This window comes from Tiliqua scincoides, chromosome 1, assembly GCF_035046505.1.
Source record: "Tiliqua scincoides isolate rTilSci1 chromosome 1, rTilSci1.hap2, whole genome shotgun sequence".
In the NCBI taxonomy this organism is placed as follows: domain Eukaryota; kingdom Metazoa; phylum Chordata; class Lepidosauria; order Squamata; family Scincidae; genus Tiliqua; species Tiliqua scincoides.
In genome coordinates, this window is record NC_089821.1 from 29,373,564 (window position 1) to 29,393,161 (window position 19,598).

Genomic DNA, 19,598 nt, shown 5'->3' on the forward strand with positions numbered 1-19,598 from the left:
TCCAGCTTCCTGCATCTCACAGCGGCCCACCAAATGCCCCAGGGAACACACCAGATAACAAGAGACCTCACACTGGTGCCCTTCCTTGCATCTGGCATTCTGACATAATGACCAACTCTGCACCCCTTCTATGCTCAAATTACAGGTGGGGGCAGAGGGCGTCCATTGCTTTTTGTGGTGACTCATAGGCAGCCCAATCCTGAGCTGACTGGAATGCGGGGCTGAGGCAGCGCCAAAAATGGCTGCTGCTGCATCCTGCGCGCTTTGAGCAGCCACGGGTGGCTCCTCGGGAGAAGGGGACTTTTTACTCCCGGATTAACGGAGTAGCCCTGCAATGGGGCTACTCGATTTACCACCAACGGAAAGATCGGCGGTGAATCAAGTGCCTCCATAACGGGTGGTGAGCCCTGCAATGGGGCTACTCGATTTACCACCAACGGAAAGATCGGCGGTGAATCAAGTGCCTCCATAACGGGTGGTGAGTTGAATATCGAAGCTTTGGGTCTGGTGGAGCATCGATCCACCAGTCCCGCCTCCTTCCCTCCCTACTCCCTCCCCCGGCACGCCTCCCCCAGCCCTCTCCCTGCCTCCCCAGAATGCTGCTTCCCCCCCCACGCACCTGCTTGCCTCTCTGCTTCTCTGCAGTCTGCTGGGCTACCACCTGCGCTCGCCCAGCATTAGGGTCTGCAAACGTACCTGTCGGCCTTTCGTAGGGGTACATAATTCAAGCATTGCAATATCCCCATCCCACCCTCCACCTTCTGAGAAAAACGCATCACCCCAAGTAGAAAGCTTGGTGGTGACTAATCATGCTCAGTGAATAATTGCAGTATGAAACTGCAAGCATAACCTCCATAAGTTGTAATTTTTTGGTCAAATGATTCATGAATCATTACAAATGAAGAATAATATTTGGAAACTAACAGCTCGTTTCATAGAAACATATTAGCCAGGACAAATGGCTGAATTCATTGCATAAATACTTTGATTACTTTGCTCAGGCAACTGAAGCATAATGACACAGAAAGATGTTCAGACATATGGAGATCTTTTGATCTTGAGAATCCTGGGAATTTTCTGTACTGCTGACATATTAGTTTTCACATCTTGTTTATTTGGCTCCGTCTCCACGCCTATGCCTTCCCTTATGTAACAGCGTACAGTTATTTGGTGTTATCTAATTGCAGTTAAAAAATAATAACTTTAGCCTTCTGATACCCTCCACCTGTTACTTGCCTTGGAAAAAAAGCAAGCTAAACGCAGGATGTATATTTAATGAATTCTTGGTGCTCTTATTGCTATTTGTTCAGCAAGAACAGTGTATCTGGTTCCAGACCTGTGGAAGTAGCGTGAACAATGTTTGTTGACATGTTACTCATATGGGGATGGGAGTGGGGAGATAAGAAAAAGGAGGTTATTTATTTATTTATTCTGGGGTAATGATTAGCTGCAGCTCACTGTAATAAGGATTATTCAAAATGGTTAAATGATGATTGGCAACCTTCAGTCTCCAAAGACTGTGGTATAAGCCTACAGCACCCGGTATTCCCAGGCGGTCTCCCATCCAAGTACTAACCAGGCCTGACCCTGCTTAGCTTCCAAGATCAGACAAGATCGGGCATGTGCAGGGTAACAGTTGCTGCTATACTTGCATTTTATTATTTAAGTAATATCTCTATTTCACCTTATTGTAGCTGTTCCACAATAGATACATTCCCCTTTCATGTTGTAAACAAATGCACTGTGGATCAAGCCTAATGAATAGCCTAATGGTATAAGAAAAAATGGATGAACCCACAGCTGAAGTAGAACCTTGCACTACTCACGGGTGGCAAAGGCATAACCAGGGCTGGGGCAGCAGGGGAGTGAACCTCAGGCAATGTGAATTAACAGATCCCACCACTGTCCACCTACTTGCTGCCCACCTACCTACTGTCCACTTCTCCTCCTCCCACTGGAAAAGGAAAAGGGGGCCAGAGTGAAAGAGTAAGTGTGGAGGAGAGGAAAAGAGGTGGGCTAGAGTGCTGCTCTCTTCTACTCCATACTTCTGTTCTGTCCCCCCTTTCCTTTTTCAGTTCAGGGAGTGGGAGGAACAGAATTCAGCATCACCAGGGTGGGTGGGGGGGCAGGATTTAGTACGCTCTCTAGGCACTAGGAGGTTTTTCTTGGGCTAGTCGTGGGCATAGCACCCATCCTCTTAACTGTCATAAAATACTTAACTCATTTGTTTACCAAAAAAGAGGTTATAGTTCTTAGGGCAATCCATTGCTGTTATGTCTCCAAAAAGTGCAAGGTTGCAAGATGGTCATTAAGGTTCTGAGACTTGCTTCAATGTGGAATTTTTAATTCCAACCCAGACATTTTAGCACCAGAACCCACTTTTTAAAATGCCACTCTATCGGGACCCACTAGTTTTGCAAGCCTTTTTTTAAAAGAAAAGAAAAGAAATGGAAATAATACTTTATTTTTTTTATTTACAAATAATAGCAACCAGAAAAAGATACTCAAACATTGCCTAATTGCCTTGTCCTCTTCCTTCTTATCTCTTGCTGAAGATATACTGTCATTTCCTGAAGCCAATATTACCATTATTTGTCTATTTTCTTCACAAACACAAGCAACTGTTACCCTGCACATGCCTGATCTTGTCTGATCTCGGAAGCTAAGCAGGGTCAGGCCTGGTTAGTACTTGAATGGAGACCGCTTGGGAATACCAGGTGCTGTAGGCTTATACCATAGTCTTTCGAGACTGAAGTTTGCCAACCACAAGCTTTTTATGATTTTGGCAGCTTCAAAATGCAGAAAATGCCATATTCTCCTCATGTTTCAGAGAAGGAAAAATGGTAAGTGAGGTTTTTGATTTGTTCGTTTTCTTTTTCAGGCTACTAAGTACAAAGTAGAGAGGGCGGTATATTGTGGAGGCTCTCTCTTGTCCAGTCTAGTCGCAAATCCCTCTTTCCAGTATGATGGGCATCTTTTCCAGAAAAAATTGTATATGACTCTTGTATAACTCGGCTGGTAGAGCAGCAGTTCAGTTTCAGTGGCAAGGTGGTGGACTAGTTGTATCTATGCCCACAGGTTGCAACTGTTTGTATTCCAACATAATTTTACCCTTTGTAGTGCTTTGCAAGACAGCAAGAAAAAAATTTATAGGATCATTCCATGTTTGCAGTTTTCATAATTATGTGTCTATCATTGCCCTCTATTGGACAAGTTGAAAAATTCATTATAACCTCTCTTTAAAAGGATAACTGTGACCCTCCCATCTGCACCTCTTCATGGAATGTCCAATGATAATTGGATTATATGTCAGTAAGCACAGAAAAGTCTGATGCCATACTTAAAAGTCACGTCAGGAATATTCGCTAGACGAGTGGTTTCCAACTTTTTGTGTGCCCTGAACCTATTGAATGAATGAATGAATGAATGAATGAATGAATGAAGTGTGAGACTGGGGACCCAATGCTAGTTTTGCCCCCTACCTGGGACCCTATCCACCCACTCCCCGCCCCTGTTACTCACTCCCAGCAATGTTCACTGTAACTGTATATTCTTAGAAAAAAAAAATTGAACAGAACAGAAACAGTAACGGAAAAAGTTACCATGATGCCTGGCACTAGTGATAACTATTTTAGCACAATTGCGAAGCCCTGAGCAGGCTGGGAAATAATCTCCTGGTGCCTCAAGGGGTACACCAGATGGCTCCCCCTTTACCAGGTGGTGCTCTTGTCCAGTGATCTTCAACCTTTTTCATTCCTGTAAGTTACTGTTACCCCACAACTGAGATTTTTCAACCCCATTGGGGTCCCAACCCTGAGGTTGAAGAACTTTGCCCTAGACTTCTATTGTTATGCAACCCTAAAACCTTTGAGCTTTGTTCAGCCCTCAGAGCAGCCTGGGTAGAGGGAAATCACTTGTAGATCATTACAAATTATAATAATGCTGGTTATCTATCAGGACCTCTTTTTTGTCTTATGAATATTGTAAAGCAACTGCAACATCAGAATTTTCTAGATCCAGTACAAAATTTTCTAGACCCAGTACAAAATAGGTGACCATCTCAGCCTCTCATCCCTCCCCCCCCCCAGAGGTTCCATTGACTTTGGATGTCTCATGGTAAAATGAATGATATGGCTTGATAGTTCCTTCGTGAGTAGTAGCCATATGCTTCTATCTGTGGGCCAACTCGGCATTGAGCCAATGAATGTTTAAAGGTTGCCACAACTGTTGACTTGACTTAACTGAATGAGGCTGTGTTTCATTAGCTTCTGGGATTCTATGATGGCATCTACATTCGTTGAATGAATGCAGCATTAATTCAGTGTCATGATACTGACCCAAATATTCTCTTCGTATTTTAAACAGATTGAGACTATGAAGAAAGACTGGCAGATTGTAACAGGAGGGTTGGCTTCAATCTTGCTAGCCCCAAGAAATATTCAATTTTCGTGCACGACTCAAGCATATAGTGTTACCTCTAAAGCAGCTGCTTGGTTGGCCAGGAAGTGAGACGGGCAGAAGATGGACTAAGTATTTTGGTAGGTTATTTTCCATGTCTAACTATTTCTGTAAAACCTTCTCCAGTGTTGTTCTTGCAAGGAGTGGTGATTGGGAACGTTCTGTACGAAGTAGCGTTTATGGTCACAAATAAATCCTTTAGTCAGATTTTTGACCTTAAGGCTTTTCACCACAAATCCAAAAGATGTTCACAGAAACTGTGATCAATATCATCTCTGCAGCTCGCTCCTTCGCATTCTTACTTGGAGTGATAAATATACATTACAGCTGTAGGTATCTCTGCACTCAAAATGCAAACTCTAAATATTTTGCCGTGAGCTAGACTGAAAAATGATACATTTTGAATGGCACACGCAGATGAAGATAAAGTGACTGCTTTACTTCGCTTCATAGTAAGGCCGTCCTCAGTTTCGTAGGCAATTAGTAATTTGAATATGAAATTGGTAGTGGTGAATTTAACAGTTCAAAATTCATCTTTGCCTGGCAACCATGACCTGTGTCGTTTGAAGTTCTGCTGATTGAACCCAGTTCTATGGGGATGGGCTGGAATTAGTGGTAACAGAAAACCACTCTCCTTAGGAACTAGCGCATGCCCTTAGAGGCTCTGGAACTGTTGGCTCAGTGAGAAGGCCTTTTAAATTAGAAGACTGAAAATGTACAGCTGAAGGTAGGACTTTTAAAATCATTGCATTGATAAACATAAAAGACAATCTCCAACTTGGTATGATTTCAGTCTCTTGAGTTGTCATTGCTTAAGACAGAGATTTTAGTATCTATATGGCACTTACATTATACTGTGAGTTAATGATGCATCTTCCTAATCATATGGAACATGAGTTGTTTGTCCAAACTGCTCCCCTGTATGCACTACTAAACCCATACAGGGTGGTTTATATTAACCTTCCTCTCACATTATTTGGAAGATACACAAAGAAAGCAGGAAAATGAAGGGAGAGACCAGGATGTGCATGTCCTATAAGCACATGTACTGTTAAATCATCTAAGCTGGCCCAAGGTGATGTTAATTTACAAACTAGGGACTGGTTCAGACAATATTTTTATCATCAGCCCAGTCCTTCATGTTGAAAGGCATGCATGATCATGGTGCACACACATCTTAGCCTGCCTCCTTACTTCTTTCAAATGTCCTGATAAGTCACATTCTTCATATGGGGGAATGGTTTGGACTATCCTCCCTCATATGATTAAGGTTATTTACCAGAGTTGCAGAGGAAGCGAGGGAAGGGACCAGGTTGTCTGCACTTCATGAACATGGATGTCTTTAAACTCATGGGACCAGACAGACAATAACACTTTTTTGAGTTGCTGTTGGAATATGGACAAGAAATCTGTTTTTCCAGTACCTTTTTATTCCTTTTTTCTTTCATATTTGCCAATATTATAGATAGGCCAATTATCCTGTATAATGAATTAACATTTGCAAATCAGTTTTGACATCCTGAAAAATCTATATCTATCAATAGATATTGATATATAATCCCTAAATGCCTTTTTATCAGAGGAAGAGGCATATATTGATACAGAAATGCATGACATCCTAGCAGGACCAGGGAAAAGAGAGAGTGAAAATGCAGAGGTGCTGTCAATGCTATCTGAATAAATCTGGTAACTTATTTTTTGGCACAGTGATGTTTGTTTGTTTCTCCCTCCTACTCTTTTCAGCTCAGTTAATCAGTGAGCTGAAGGGCTGATAAGATTGGCACAGACCTGTTCCTTGCACTTCCTGAATTAAAGATGCTAGACCATGCCACATTGCTGAATGCTTTTCACTCCCTGTCGTGTTCTTATCATCTTGTGATTTTCACTGTACTGTATAGCCAGAGCAGAAGTAAACAAAAAAAACAAAAGTCAAGTAGGGAATGTTTGTTTCTTTCACATATCAATGTATTTAGAGGTGCAAAAGCCGATGTGAATGGCTCAACTTTTTGAAGACATAGTTAGAACAAAGAAAATAAGCCAAGAAAAACAGGCTATATATTTACAGTTTGGATTAATTCAAATAGTCAAATCTTTGTGTCTTCTTTTAACGCTACTATTAAGGATTAATGCTCTTCATCTCTTCATATGCACCCACATCCTGCATGGTTAGCTTCACAGCAGCAGCACGGTTTCTAACTCTATCCATTGAATATGTTTACATGTGGCCCATTAGTTTCGTACGTTAGGTTTATATACAGAGAGCCCTTGTTATCCACAGGGCGTTCATTCCAGAAACCCCCACAGATAACAAATTTTGCAGATGCTGGAGTTCTGATGAGGGCAGGGTCACTGTGCCTCAATAACTTATCTGGAAGTTGCGTCAGACCCTCTGGTGGTCTTGCTGAGTTTGCGGCCCTCTCTTATGCCTTGTCATAAGAACTCAAGAACATGACCACAAGCATCTTCTGGTTCATGTCCACAACTTCTGGTTATGTCCTGAGACACAGGGATGCTCATAGAGTGGGCCACTGTCCTCCTGCACCTCAGAACACCTCCAATATGTAATTGGAAGTTGTGGGCGTGAACCCAAAGTAACTTCTGGTCACATCCTGGAGGCCCTGTGAGGCACGGGATCTGTGAATGGTGGAATCCGCTGATTCCACAGATAAGGAGGACCCACTGTATGTTCTTTCCAGCATACCTACTCTCCCACTTAACATGTGGCCTATCTAATAGTGACAAAAGATCTGCCTGTACTGATCACCTGGGAGGAGCACAAAACCCAGGTACCTCCTTCTACCATTCCAAACTTTCTGATGCTTTAGTGTAGGAGCACATGTGTCACTTACACCATGTATTGGATGTGCTGTTTTCCCACTGCAGCACTTATCTACGTATGGGCTGATAGTCTTCTCTGGATCAAGATTAAAGGAGCACCCTGCTTGCAATTTCATCACTAAGGCTTTTCTTATTTTCTGTAGTTTCAGTTTCAATACCTTTATTGGCATACAGTTACAATACATACACACTTACATATACAAGGAAAGAAAAAAAACTTAAAAGAGCTGACTAGAGAACCATAACATACCAAACTAAAATTGACAATTATAAAGCACGGACTTCAGGAAGTAGGGACATGCTTCAAGTTGGAATCCACTATTTGTGAAATAAATTGAGCTATCTGGAAAATGATGTTAGGGTCAGTGGAGGCTAAAAAAGATTGCAATATAACAGAGACCTCAAAAGAGGAGTTAAGATAAGATTGGAGAACTAAGCATTTCCTCCTAGCCACACTATGAAGCGGGCAATGAAAAAGGAGGTGATCTAACGTTTCTGCAACTTGCTGGAGGCAAGGACAGATTCTTTCCTGAAGAGGAATACCTTGAAATCTACCCCAAAGAACAGCGGATGGAATAGAATATTGCAACGGGCCATAGAAAAGGCCCTTCTAATTTTTGGGCATTCCAAAATGTAAAAATAATTGGGAATTTCCCCCACTTTGACCGGTAGGTGATGATATACTGGTGAACAAGTTTTATTAACAGCAAGTAGGATATTAGAAGTATAGGTATCCAAAAGTCTCCCTTTAATGAGTCTAAATGCCTCATCTTGGTACAAACGGCCAAGAAGGTCAGGCTCAACTCCCAGTTGTTTTATTTTTGTGCTCCAAGGTTTATCTGAGAAATATGGGTCATCAAGGAGGTGATATAGGAGAGTGTTAGGATCAGTATCATAGAGAATTTTTAGCCAAAATTTGGTCGCTCTAATCCATGCCAGTGTTTCAAGATGAATTTGGCCTGATTCGATACAGAGCACCTCATAAGACACGCACCGGGGCAGGCCTAGTATACTTCTTAAAAAGGCTGATTGAATCTGCTCCAGTGAGTTATTAAATGCCTTAATCCAAATCGGCACCCTGTATAAAACTTGGACATTTTCTGTAGTGGATTTATTATTGTTGCTTCTGATTTTGCCAAATAGCTATAGTGTCTAGCTAGACTCAGCTCCATCATAATGAAAAGGACTGGACAGGCCTGTAAAAAGTGATAGTCTCCAACCTGCAATACTGAATAACTGAGCTAAAGCACCCATTAACAACATTCACCCACATGAAAGTTAACACCACAAACACCGAAAAATTATCTCAGCCCCAGAAAGCAAGCTAACCTCTTTGAATTCACTCACCACAGTATTTGAGCCCTTATATAAGCCAAATTCAACTGGAAGAGCTACAGAGTGGTGAGTCTTGCATTTCAAACCATCAGTACATCTATAGTAACAGGAGGAAAAAGACAAAACAGACAGGGTTCATTCAGAGATGAGATTCAGGATGGCTTTGTCAGTAAAGCATCTGTCACCAAAAGCAGTGAACAGATGGAAGCTGGGAGAGTGGAAATTCCTCTACACCTGCACAGACAAGTGTTTTCTCCCTATCTCTGTTCAGTATATAGTTTGTGGGGATTACATGAAGCCTTTCCTTCCGCCGCTGGTTGTCAGGTTCCTGAGCCAGCTTCTCATGAAATGGAACTGGCTACTGTGCTGATTCTTCCCAACATGTTTTAATTTAAAGACTACCACTAGAAGTTGAAGGAAGGCCTTTGGAGAGATTTCATGGTTCAGTGCCATGACAACTTCCTCCCGCCAGGCATAAGCTAGTACTCTTTGAACAAAAGAAAAAGGACAAAAGTTTGGAGCAGTGTTCCATTTCCTTGCCACCTTCTATAACTGCAGACATCATGTCTATCTGGATCAATAAGTAGTGCTCAACATGCTCCCCAAAAGCAAAAGACTACCTAGCTATGAAGCACCCATCTGGTCTAGTTACTGCTCATTACAATTTTCTATTCAATTGGACTGTGCTGCCTGCCACTGTTGCAAAATGTGATTTGTTGTTTTTGTTTTTCCCTGAATGGAAGTTCTCAGATTGTTTCTGCACCCCCAGAAAAACCTTGTGTACCACTGTGTAAATAAATAAGAGCTATTGTCAATATAGATATTATAGTTTTGATTTAGGCATTGATTTTGTTTTGATCATGACCCTACCCTGCCAGTTATCTTGGCATGTATTTGGAGTGTATTGCATTCCAGACACATGTTCCTCAAGCATAAACTTTTGGAGCTTCTGGTGTGTCTATTCACATTCTACATGACATCTGCTTTCTTCCGAAGCAGTTCCATCTATTTTCACGGTTGCATATTTGGGCTGGTACTAATATCATTTTCTCTATTGCAGTAGCGTAGCTAGAGGGGGGGCGAAATGCTAAGTAGAGCCAAGTGCCGCAACAAGCTGTGTAGGTGGCCCTTCCACTTGCTGTTGGAGCCCATTTCGAGCAGCCATCGCTGCCCAAAATGACTCTGGTGGTGAGTGCAAGGAATTGCTTTCACGGCCCATTGCAGCACTTGCATTACTTAGGGTTTTGCTCCCCTTCTAGCTACTCTACTGTTTCATTGCACAATGAAACCCATTAATGAGAACATCTGATTAAAATTGTAAACCTGCATGCTTTGCTTTAATTTGTCTAGTCTAGTACGTGATTTCAGCTCGGCCCTGAAGCTCATCGCTCTCATGTCTGAATAGGTTATGCCTCAGTAGGTTTGCATTTGCATTGCTTCCTTTCTGCAAACTGGATTGTTGAAAACGGTGGTGAATGATGAAGTAGAGAGAGCAGATCTGTTTGTTTACAACAGAAAAGGCTCACTACCCTATTTGTGTTTTAAGATGTGTTTTAATCTATAGTGGAAAGCAGAGATAAACCAAGAAATGATTTGCTGGTTAGTTATTTCATTATGAGTAATACACATTGTTAACCTTAATATGAAGTCTTAAGTAAAACTCGGCCTTTGCATTTAGAACTTCAAAACTCAGTGTTGAGAAAACTCAGTGGTGCTTGACTTGAATCGAATCGCTGAGTCACCACCCCCTGGTACTCGACTTGAAAAAGAGTCATAATGGGCACTTTCTCTGAGTCACCATTTAGTAACTCTAATGGACTTGAGTCTCCCCCCCCCCCCTTAAAAAGCCTGCTGTGGAAAAAATGGGGCTGCTGCCAGGCTCTGTGTGTGTGTTGGAGCTCTCCATGAATGCTCCTTGGCTCTCCCAGACCATCTGTAAACAGGGCAGGACGAGTGGGAGGGACTGAGTGAGAGCTGGGACAGAGGTGGCAAGAAGGAAGAAGAGGGTCACGTATAGCAGCTGGTAGGCTTACCAGGCTGACCTGATCCTTGGCAGCCCTAGGCAGAAGTAGTCCCACTGCAACCGGACATTCAGTGGGGCTTCCTCTCCCAAGTAATGACAGAACCAAGAGAAGCCGTAAGTTCGAAAGCAGCACTGGGCAAAAGAGTTTTGTCCGGCTCCTTGGGCTTTTGCAAGGCAAGAAACCCCTTGGGCTCCTCTTCTTGTTCTCCCTCAGCCAACAAAAATATCTGAATGCCCATCCTTTGTCCAATTACACAGGCCAACACACATTTTGCTTCCTTAAACATTACACCAATTCCTGGGTATATTTAGGGTGCCGATTCCAAAAATGGCATCCGTTTTGTCCTATCACATCTAGTTTTGGAGACACGGCATAGCCTCTTTAGAGAATGGTTCAAGCAGCTTCCTCATGAGGAAGCCTACACCATGGCTTCCTCATGAGGAAGCTGCTTGAACCATTCACTAATGAGGCTATGCGGTGCCTCCAAAACTTGACATGATAGGGCAAAACATATGCCATTTTTAAAATCGGCACCCCAAATTCATATCAAACCACCATAAAGTTTGGGAAAAAATTTTCTGACCCTCAATTTTGTAGGGCTGTGTTGTCATTGGTTCCTTCCTTCCTATCAGAGATGGGGGGAAAAAGAGCTCACTCCTGCCTCCCCTCTGCCTCCCAATTCATTAACTCTTCCCTGCTTCCCAGCTAGAACTCCCTGCTGCTTGCTTTTCGAATGCTGGTCCCGCAAAGTTTTCCACATGGTAAAAACAGTAAGCAGGCACCCCAGACACATGCAGACTCAAGTCAGCCTGTGCGGGGATGAGTCCTGAGTCAGGGTGGCCCTGACTTGAGTCCTTTTCAGAGTCTTCCATGTGCGTGATTCACGAGTCATTGAGTCAGCAAAAATCACACATTTTCACGACTCCAGTTCAAGTCACTAACTCAAGTTCCCAACACTGTTAAAACCACACAATACAGTCAGTAGTCTGTCCAATGCCTCCAAACAAAACCATACAAACAAAATATTAGTGGTGTGGCTAAGCCGGGGCAGGGGGGTACATTACCCTCTCACGGCTTTGGGGGAGACTGTACTTATCTTGTTCTCATGGCAAATGCTGTGAAATTGACCCTGCCGCCCTTTTTACAGCTCCAAATGGAGCTGTTTTTGAAGGCAAAGCTGGGCATGTGCTGGAGAGGGGTGTGACCGCATAGGTTTGGGGTGTATGTGTGCCATACTGCTGTGTGACATCACCCAGCCTTAGGAGCAACTGGGCCTGACAATACAATTGCAAAACATCACTAATGTTCCTGGATTCTAGGAACTATATTCTGTACAGATTTTATATCACTCTGTTATTTGCTATATTTTAATGTTCTTTGATAGTGTGGGCACATTTTATTCTCCTCCTCCCACCTTAAGTTGTCCAGATACCTCTTCCAGAGGATGGACAGCTGTCCTTAAGGTAATGTGCAGGATCAGACAACATTCCTCAGTAAGGATTTCCATTATGCTCAATTTCTTTGCAAATTAATTGCTAAAGCGAGATGCTGTGAAATTTCCCCCCAGCAAGCATAATTATGAAGTGTGTCAATGTTTTATGCATAGATACTTTGCTTAGTATCATGAATTGTATATTTTGGACTCGAATCCTGACCCTTTGACACTGTTGTGTCCCTCATATCATCCTAAGTCCCTCTCCCACATGCTCATTTTTTTAAAAAAATCTTGTCTACTTAAAAAAAAGTTGCTTCTGAGGTTGTCTATTTCTTTTCACTGTTGCCCACAGCTCCTTTGCCATCTTCTGTTGCATAGAGATAAGACTACAGAGCTATAGATGTTGGATGTATAAAATGCCAAGAGAAAAGGTGTTTTCCCTAAGGCAAAATGTTAGCTTGGGAAGGTCCTAGAATTCCTGACAAAGGCTGCTTCTCAGTCACATTGTCTAGTGATGATTATCTATCTTGTTTTATCACATTGTATGGGAAGCTGATCAGTGGGTAGTTTGACTTTTCTGGAGTCTGTTAGGTGGTCATTTTATTTTCTACTTGCCCTCTGATCCCATGAAATGCACCAGAGGTATTCTGATTACATGAATCAGATGTGATGTACAGAATATCCCATGTGATGATAACCTGTTGCTTGTGGTGAAAGTACTGTGAAGCAGTCTCCTTTGGGAGAGGTCTCTTCACTGTTGTATGTTTGAGTGTGAAAACCTTTTATCTTTCTGCTTAATTTTCATGGGCAGTATTCTGATGTTCTGTATTATATTGCATACAGACTTGTTGCTTCAATTGTTTTCTGGACTGTGAGTGTAACAAGGTGTGTGTGTGTGTGTGTGTGTGTGTGTTTAAATTAAACAATGTAATTTGCTTAGAACTTTTTTAATGGAAAGTTGCTTGGCAAATAAAGGATATAAATTCACTTGTGCTCCCACTCTGAAACCTATCGTGTGGTAATTACATTATGAGACACAATCATATTTTGTGGTCACATGGTCCTGTCTGTTTTGGGGAGATGATTGCACTTAGAGTTGTCATGTTCCTAGCCAGTCATTTCATGCAATCTCTCCACCCATATCAGACCAGGCCAAGGCAATTGGCGTCCTGCACTGAAAATGTGAAAGAACTAATGAAGTTCTCTACACTCTCTGTCTGGGTATACAGGTCATACCTTGTTATCCACTGATTTCACTCACCACTGATACCGGGGTCCACTTTAAATGCCTTGTAACAAGGAAAAGAAAGTGCCAAAATCCCATTTCCTATCTGTGCACTGTTAAACTGCACTGGTTACAAGCTTCTCAGGATTAAAGATAGTTTTAAAGACCCACTTCTGTGTCTTGCTCCTCCATTGTCTCTCCAGAATGCATCAGTATAGTCATGAAACTGGCTGAATGCAGTATAGCGTCTACACCAGGAGTATCAAACTCATTTCATACAGAGGGCTGAATAGTATTCATCATGCCTGCTGAAGGCCAGAAGTGATGTCATTAGGCAGGAAGTGGTGTCTTTAAACAGGTCATAACCAAAAATAAGCACTTTTTCTCACTTAGGAACTCACTAGCTGCAAATGACAGAAGAGAAAATGTGCAAATCTTGACCATATTTCAAGATATGGGAGAGCCCCATTTTCATATTGGCTGCCCTTTCAGCAGTAACTCCTTAGCACTGTTCAGTAGCTGAGAGCCTGAGGGCCAAATGAAAAGCTTCTGCATGCTGCATCCGGCCCCCGGGCCTTATGTTTGACACCCATGGTCTATACCACTGATTTTCAACCTTTTTTTATCTCATGGCACACTGAGAAGGCCACTAAAATTGTCAAGGCACACCATCATGTTTTTTACAATTGACAAGGCACATCATGCTGCCAGTGGGGGGCTCACATCCCCATTGATCCTACTAATAAATGACCTTCCCCCAAATTCCAGTGGCACACCTGTGAACCACTCATGGCACACCAGTGTGCCATGGCACAGTGGTTGAAAATGGCTGGTCTATACCAGTGCATTCTGGGATGCCAATGGAAGAGCAAGAAACTTGGAAATGGGTCTTTAAAGCTATTTTCCCTCTGATTTGGTATCCACTGATTTTTTTCTTTAATCCACTGAGGGTTCGGGCACGGCACTCCAGTGGATAACGAAGCACAATCTTTATCTGCTGGGATAAGACAACATAGAAATAATCTAGCACTTTCTGTAAATAAAGAAGGTGTTTGTGAATCTCTCCTTAGACAGAGTTACACAGAGAAAATTATGCAGGGGGGAAAAGGGGGGGAATGAAGGAGAAATCTTGATTTGGGACAGTTGCGCAATCACTTCCCCCCACACTTTCTCAGGAGCTTCGCCAAGTGGCATCATAATTCCCCATGTCCATGAGAGCTTTTCTTCTGGTTGCACACTTTGTTTGCCTATATCACTATGTTCCCATCCCCAGACAACCTATTCCCCCACAGACCTGCAGGTTTTGATGAAAAGAGAAACTGAAAACTAAACCTAATTTCCCTCTACTCTCTGTATGGTGCAGAATCTGCTGGTGAGTCAGTGATGCAGATAACCTTCCTCTCTCACTCTGCGCCTGTTACTCAGAAACTGCAGGACTACTTGAAAGCATCGCATGCCCAGTGCAGGATATTCTGGGCTCATCGAGATACTTTTGGCAAGAGACAAATTGATTCCGATGCAACGTTTGAAAAAAGATTAGTGACCATTTCCACAAGGGACAGTAATTTGTAGGAAGGGATCTCAAAGCCAAACACACTTCTAACATGGTAAGAAAGGACAGAGGTTAGGACTCTGTTTAATTCCCAGTCAATCAAAGGTGCCCAGTGCTTCTGTAATTGACCAAAAGCCACTTGTATTTTTTTTTTTTTAAAGCATGGTGGAATGCCCGGGATCTGATGTTGAGAGAGAAAGAAAGAACAAACACCCCTTTCTTTTCTTTCCTTTTTTTGAAAGACGAAAGAAGTTGGGGGAGATGAAATCCCTCTAGCATAAATATAGACTAAGAAACCTCTGTTGAGGTTGCTAAGCAGCAGTGGCCAAAGGAAGAGAAAGCAGGCTGGGCTTTGAAGCAAAATCAGTGACTTGTGGGTTAACTGGAGTCACTGCATATTCTGTCATCTTTTGTTGCAAGGAAGTAAATGTGGAACACGGTTTTCCTTCTGAAGGCCTGTTGACGAGGTTGGTCATAAAAGGACCGATTTTTGTACTCTCCTACTTGCACATGAAGGAAAAATGAGATTGTAAATATGGTTGCTTATTCAATTATCTCTATTTTGGGGCCCTGCTGCATATTGCACTAGACGCTGCACGATGGCTACACTTCAGTATGTGCATTTGCACTTTAGGAAAGGGCTATTTAAGAATGAAATTGTTCTTATTTCAGACCCACTGTGGAGAAATAGGGCTCCTAGGAAAGCCTATTAGCCCCTGCCCATTTTACATGGCGCAATCAACCACATATAAGTCCCCAGGACTCCAATTACTTTAGCAAAAGAAACCCAACGGTGTTCTTGCCTACTGGCTGTGGATGCCATAGAACACAATCCCAAAGGATAAGGCTATGTAAATTAGTTCAAGTGATCGGTTTGGGGAAAATTAGGGGGTGAATTTCCAGATTTGCAGCTTGGCTCACTGCAGAACTGAAGTCTGGGAATTCTATTGGTCTCTGCAGGCCTCGCAACGCCTTTGATCTTAGCTATATTTGCTATTCTAGTACTGTGGGTGTTTTTTATGTTGTAACACGTGGTGAGCAATGTGGCAGTGGCATACCCAGGGAGGCAAGGGGTGCAAACGCCTATGGTGCCAGGTGTTTGGGCACTTGGGGGCTGCGCCACAACACGATCCCCCCGTCACCAGTTTTTCTATGGTCGAGCACCACATCGACAGTGGCTGCAGGAGCACAGCCACTGTTGGCGTGCTTCCACATCAATCTGAGGGCCACCCTCTTCTCCTCCCCTTTCTTTAAAGGGTAGGAGAGGAGGGCGTTCCTCAAATCAATGGGAAACCACACCTAGAATGACTGCACTTCTGCAGCCACTGTGGGCACAGTTCCCAACCATGTCTGAGGGCCGTCTTTCTCCCTTTTAAAGAAAGGAGGAAGAGTGTGCTGCTTCAGGCTCTGATGGAATATTTTGTGCCACCGCTAAGCAGCACAAAAGACTCCATTAGAGGTTTTTGCACCACTCGAAGTGATACCCAGGAAGCTAGAGCCATTTCTAGGAGGCAGGTGGTGCTCGCCTCATGGGCGCTGCTTCCAACAAGCACGTAAAAGCTCAGATAGAGCCCTCCGTGCCTCTTAGTAGTGTTGCAGAAGGCTCCATCAGAACCTAGGCTGCCTCTTCCCTCCGTTTTTTTTTTTTCAAAGGGGGAAAGGAGGAGATAGCGGCACGGAAGTAATTGCGGTGCCGATGATGTCACCACAATAACTTCCGGGTTGGGGGGCAGCAAATGTGGGGTTGGTCCCTGGTGGAAAAACCACCAGGACCACCACTGCAGTGTGGCCTTGAGATGAGAACAGACCAGAGCTGATATGCCTTTACTTCCAACCAACTGTAAATTTGTCATAAGTTTTCAGAAGAAGAAGAAAAAATAGCTCCAACTCTAGTGGTGAAATTGTCACACAGGTTTTCAGCTTTGATATTGGAATAATAGAATTTACTGCACTGGGATGTAATTCCATCACTGTAATACGCATAGAATATTTTTCTCACACAGGGAAATCCATCGTCATCTTTATATGCTGCTTTTCAACAAAAAAAAGTTCACAAAATCAAATAAATACATGTTTCCGTGTCCCAAAAGGACTCATAATCCAAAAAGAAGAAGATGATGATGGTGATTACTAACAGTGATTATTAACTGTGTTATTGATGTGGTTCAATTATAACTGGTGATTATTAACAGTATTTATATACTGCTTTTCAACAAAAAGTTCAGACCACAAAGCGTTTTACAGAAGATGCAGCAAAAATGTTTAGAGCAGTCAGCTTGGAAATCAAGTGTAGTTGGTTTCAGGCAGCCTGGCCCTCAGCACATGAATGCCTTAGGACAGGGGTGCATCCCTGGGGCCTCTCAATGCGGCCCTCAGGGAGCCCCCAGTCTCCAATGAGCCTCTGGCCCTTCAGAGATTTGTTGGAGCCCACAATGGCCCAACACAACTGCTCTCAGCGTGAGGGTGACTGTTTGACCTCTTGTGTGGGCTGTGGGATGAGGGCTCCCTCCACTGCTTGCTGTTTCATGTCTGTGATGCAGCAGAGGCAGCAAAGGAAAGGCCAGCCTTGCTTTGTGCAAAGCCTTTTATAGGCCTTGAGCTATTGCAAGACCTTCATTCATTCATATTTCATCTTTAATATATTCATTTATGTAAACTTATGTAAATTTATTCAAATTTTAAATGTAAATTAATTCTTCCCGCCCCCAGCACAGTGTCAGAGAATGTGTCCCTCCTGCCAAAAACTTTGGACACCCCTGCCTTAGGGCAATGGTTCCCAAACTTTTTCAGCTGGTGGCTTCCGTGATCTACTGGGCCATTGACCATAGCTCCCCATTAGGGTTACAATCTTATACATTTTATAGGGCGGCGTTTTTCACTAGAATTCTGTAGCTCCCCTGGCTGTTTTCCTTGGCTCCCCAGGGAAGCATGGCTCTCATTCCAAATGATTTGGAAACCACTGTTTTAGGGTTAACCTATAAGGTAAAGTGTGAAGGCCTAAAAATAACAGGACTCTGCAGAAGTCAAAATCTGGATACAGGTTTAAGCAAAGCTGCGTTCCGGACATTGCTGTGACACAATCTGGTTCTTAGAATCACAAAGTTGGAAGGGTCCTTCAAGGCCATCTAGTCCAACCCCTTGCTTCTCCTCTCAGGAGAATCTCCAAGATCTCTAGTGAGAGAGAACCCATAATGTTCCTTGGTTCCACTGTCTTACCGTTAAGAACTTCTTCCTGGTATCCAACTGGAATCTCCTCTCTTGAAGCTTAAGTTCTATTAAGATCAAGTTCCATTGTAAGGGGCAACAGAGCACATATTTGCCTTCTTCCATGTGAGAGCCTTTCAGGTATCTAAAGAGTACTATGATGTCTCCCCTTAGCCTCCAGGCTAAACATACTGAGTTCCTTCAACCTTTTCTCATAGGTCTTCATCCTCCTGCTCCAACCCACCCACCATGTTTCAACCCAAGTCTGCCCCCTTCCTCTCTTTGGACTTATACCAGCAAAATAGCTGGCATGGGCCAAGGAGACACATAGGTGATCGGGCAACCTACCAGGATGTAAGTAAAAAAGATTTTTACTCACCTCTTGTTAGCCATCTGATTGTCCATCCATCCCCTCCCCACACCATAGCATGCGGTACACACTCCACCAGCACGGCCACAATGTGGAAGATGGTGGGGGGATCTGATTGGGTTGCAAATCTATCTTCATTTTGTTATCACAAGGAAACAAACTAGCAAATGCATCCTTAATAAGTAATGAGAGCAACTCCTAAAAGCAACTCTCTTAAGGAACTTTTAGAAAGTGATGCAATAAATAGTTTAATAGTTCTTTAGATAAAGGCTTGTTTTATGTGGTGCCTAGTTTTTATTTATAACAGGTATGACTTGTTTGCTCCATTTGAAATACATTGATCTTTGTGCCTTGATTTAATTCTGTTTATTGCTTTCTGTATTTTTATCACAACAGTATCTAAGCACATATATTAAATATTAAATGCAAATTTGTTCAATAAGCAGAGCTCTATCTAAGAAATGTCTTAAAATATCAGACTAGAGTAAACCGCTTTCGTGGCTTAAAAGTATACTGAAATTTTATTGAGCTACAAAAATTAAAACAAGAACCCCCTCCTCCATTTCTACGCACATTTCAGGGTTACAAATCTTTTTGAAATAACTGTGACCCACTTCTAAGGAATGCTCTCAGATCATCCAGTAAATATAATTATTAACATATTGTCCATGGGAGATGAGCTTTGAGCTGAAGCTGACATTACATTTTAAAGGATTTTCTGTTTGATTTCCCATGTATAAATTAATGTCTGAAACAGAGAAATAGCAATGGTTGTAGCAGCTACTTCCAGGATAAGAACAAATGTATTATTTTGTTCTTGGTTGGCAACCTTCAGTCTCGAAAGACTCTGGTATCGCGCTCTGAATGGTGGTTCTGGAACAGCGTCTAGTGTGGCTGAAAAGGCCAATTCGGGAGTGACAATCCCTTCCACACTGGGACCAAGTGCAGTCTGTCCCTGGTCTGCCTCCCTGGCTATGGGTCTTCCTTCTTTGTCTCTTTGCCTCAGTCTGTTGGCCAAGTGTCTCTTCAAACTGGGAAAGGCCATGCTGCACAGCCTGCCTCCAAATGGGCCGCTCAGAGGCCAAGGTTTCCCACTTGTTGAGGTCCACTCCTAAGACCTTCAGATCCCTCTTGCAGATGTCCTTGTATCGCAGCTG

General features: G+C 42.9%; 1 protein-coding gene and 1 pseudogene across 1 annotated transcript in view; one reads left to right on the forward strand and one right to left on the reverse strand.

Moving 5' to 3' along the window:
* Positions 1–1,527: 1,527 nt before the first annotated feature.
* LOC136637516 (5S ribosomal RNA) lies at positions 1,528–1,647 on the reverse strand (annotated as a pseudogene).
* A 2,822-nt stretch (positions 1,648–4,469) lies between these two features.
* The window catches only part of LRRC4C (leucine rich repeat containing 4C), a 98,737-nt gene continuing 83,608 nt past the window's right edge, over positions 4,470–19,598 (forward strand). The window contains exon 1 of the mRNA XM_066638767.1: positions 4,470–4,538. The gene's annotated coding sequence lies outside the window, so the exon portion shown is untranslated. The remainder of the gene's footprint in view (positions 4,539–19,598) is intronic.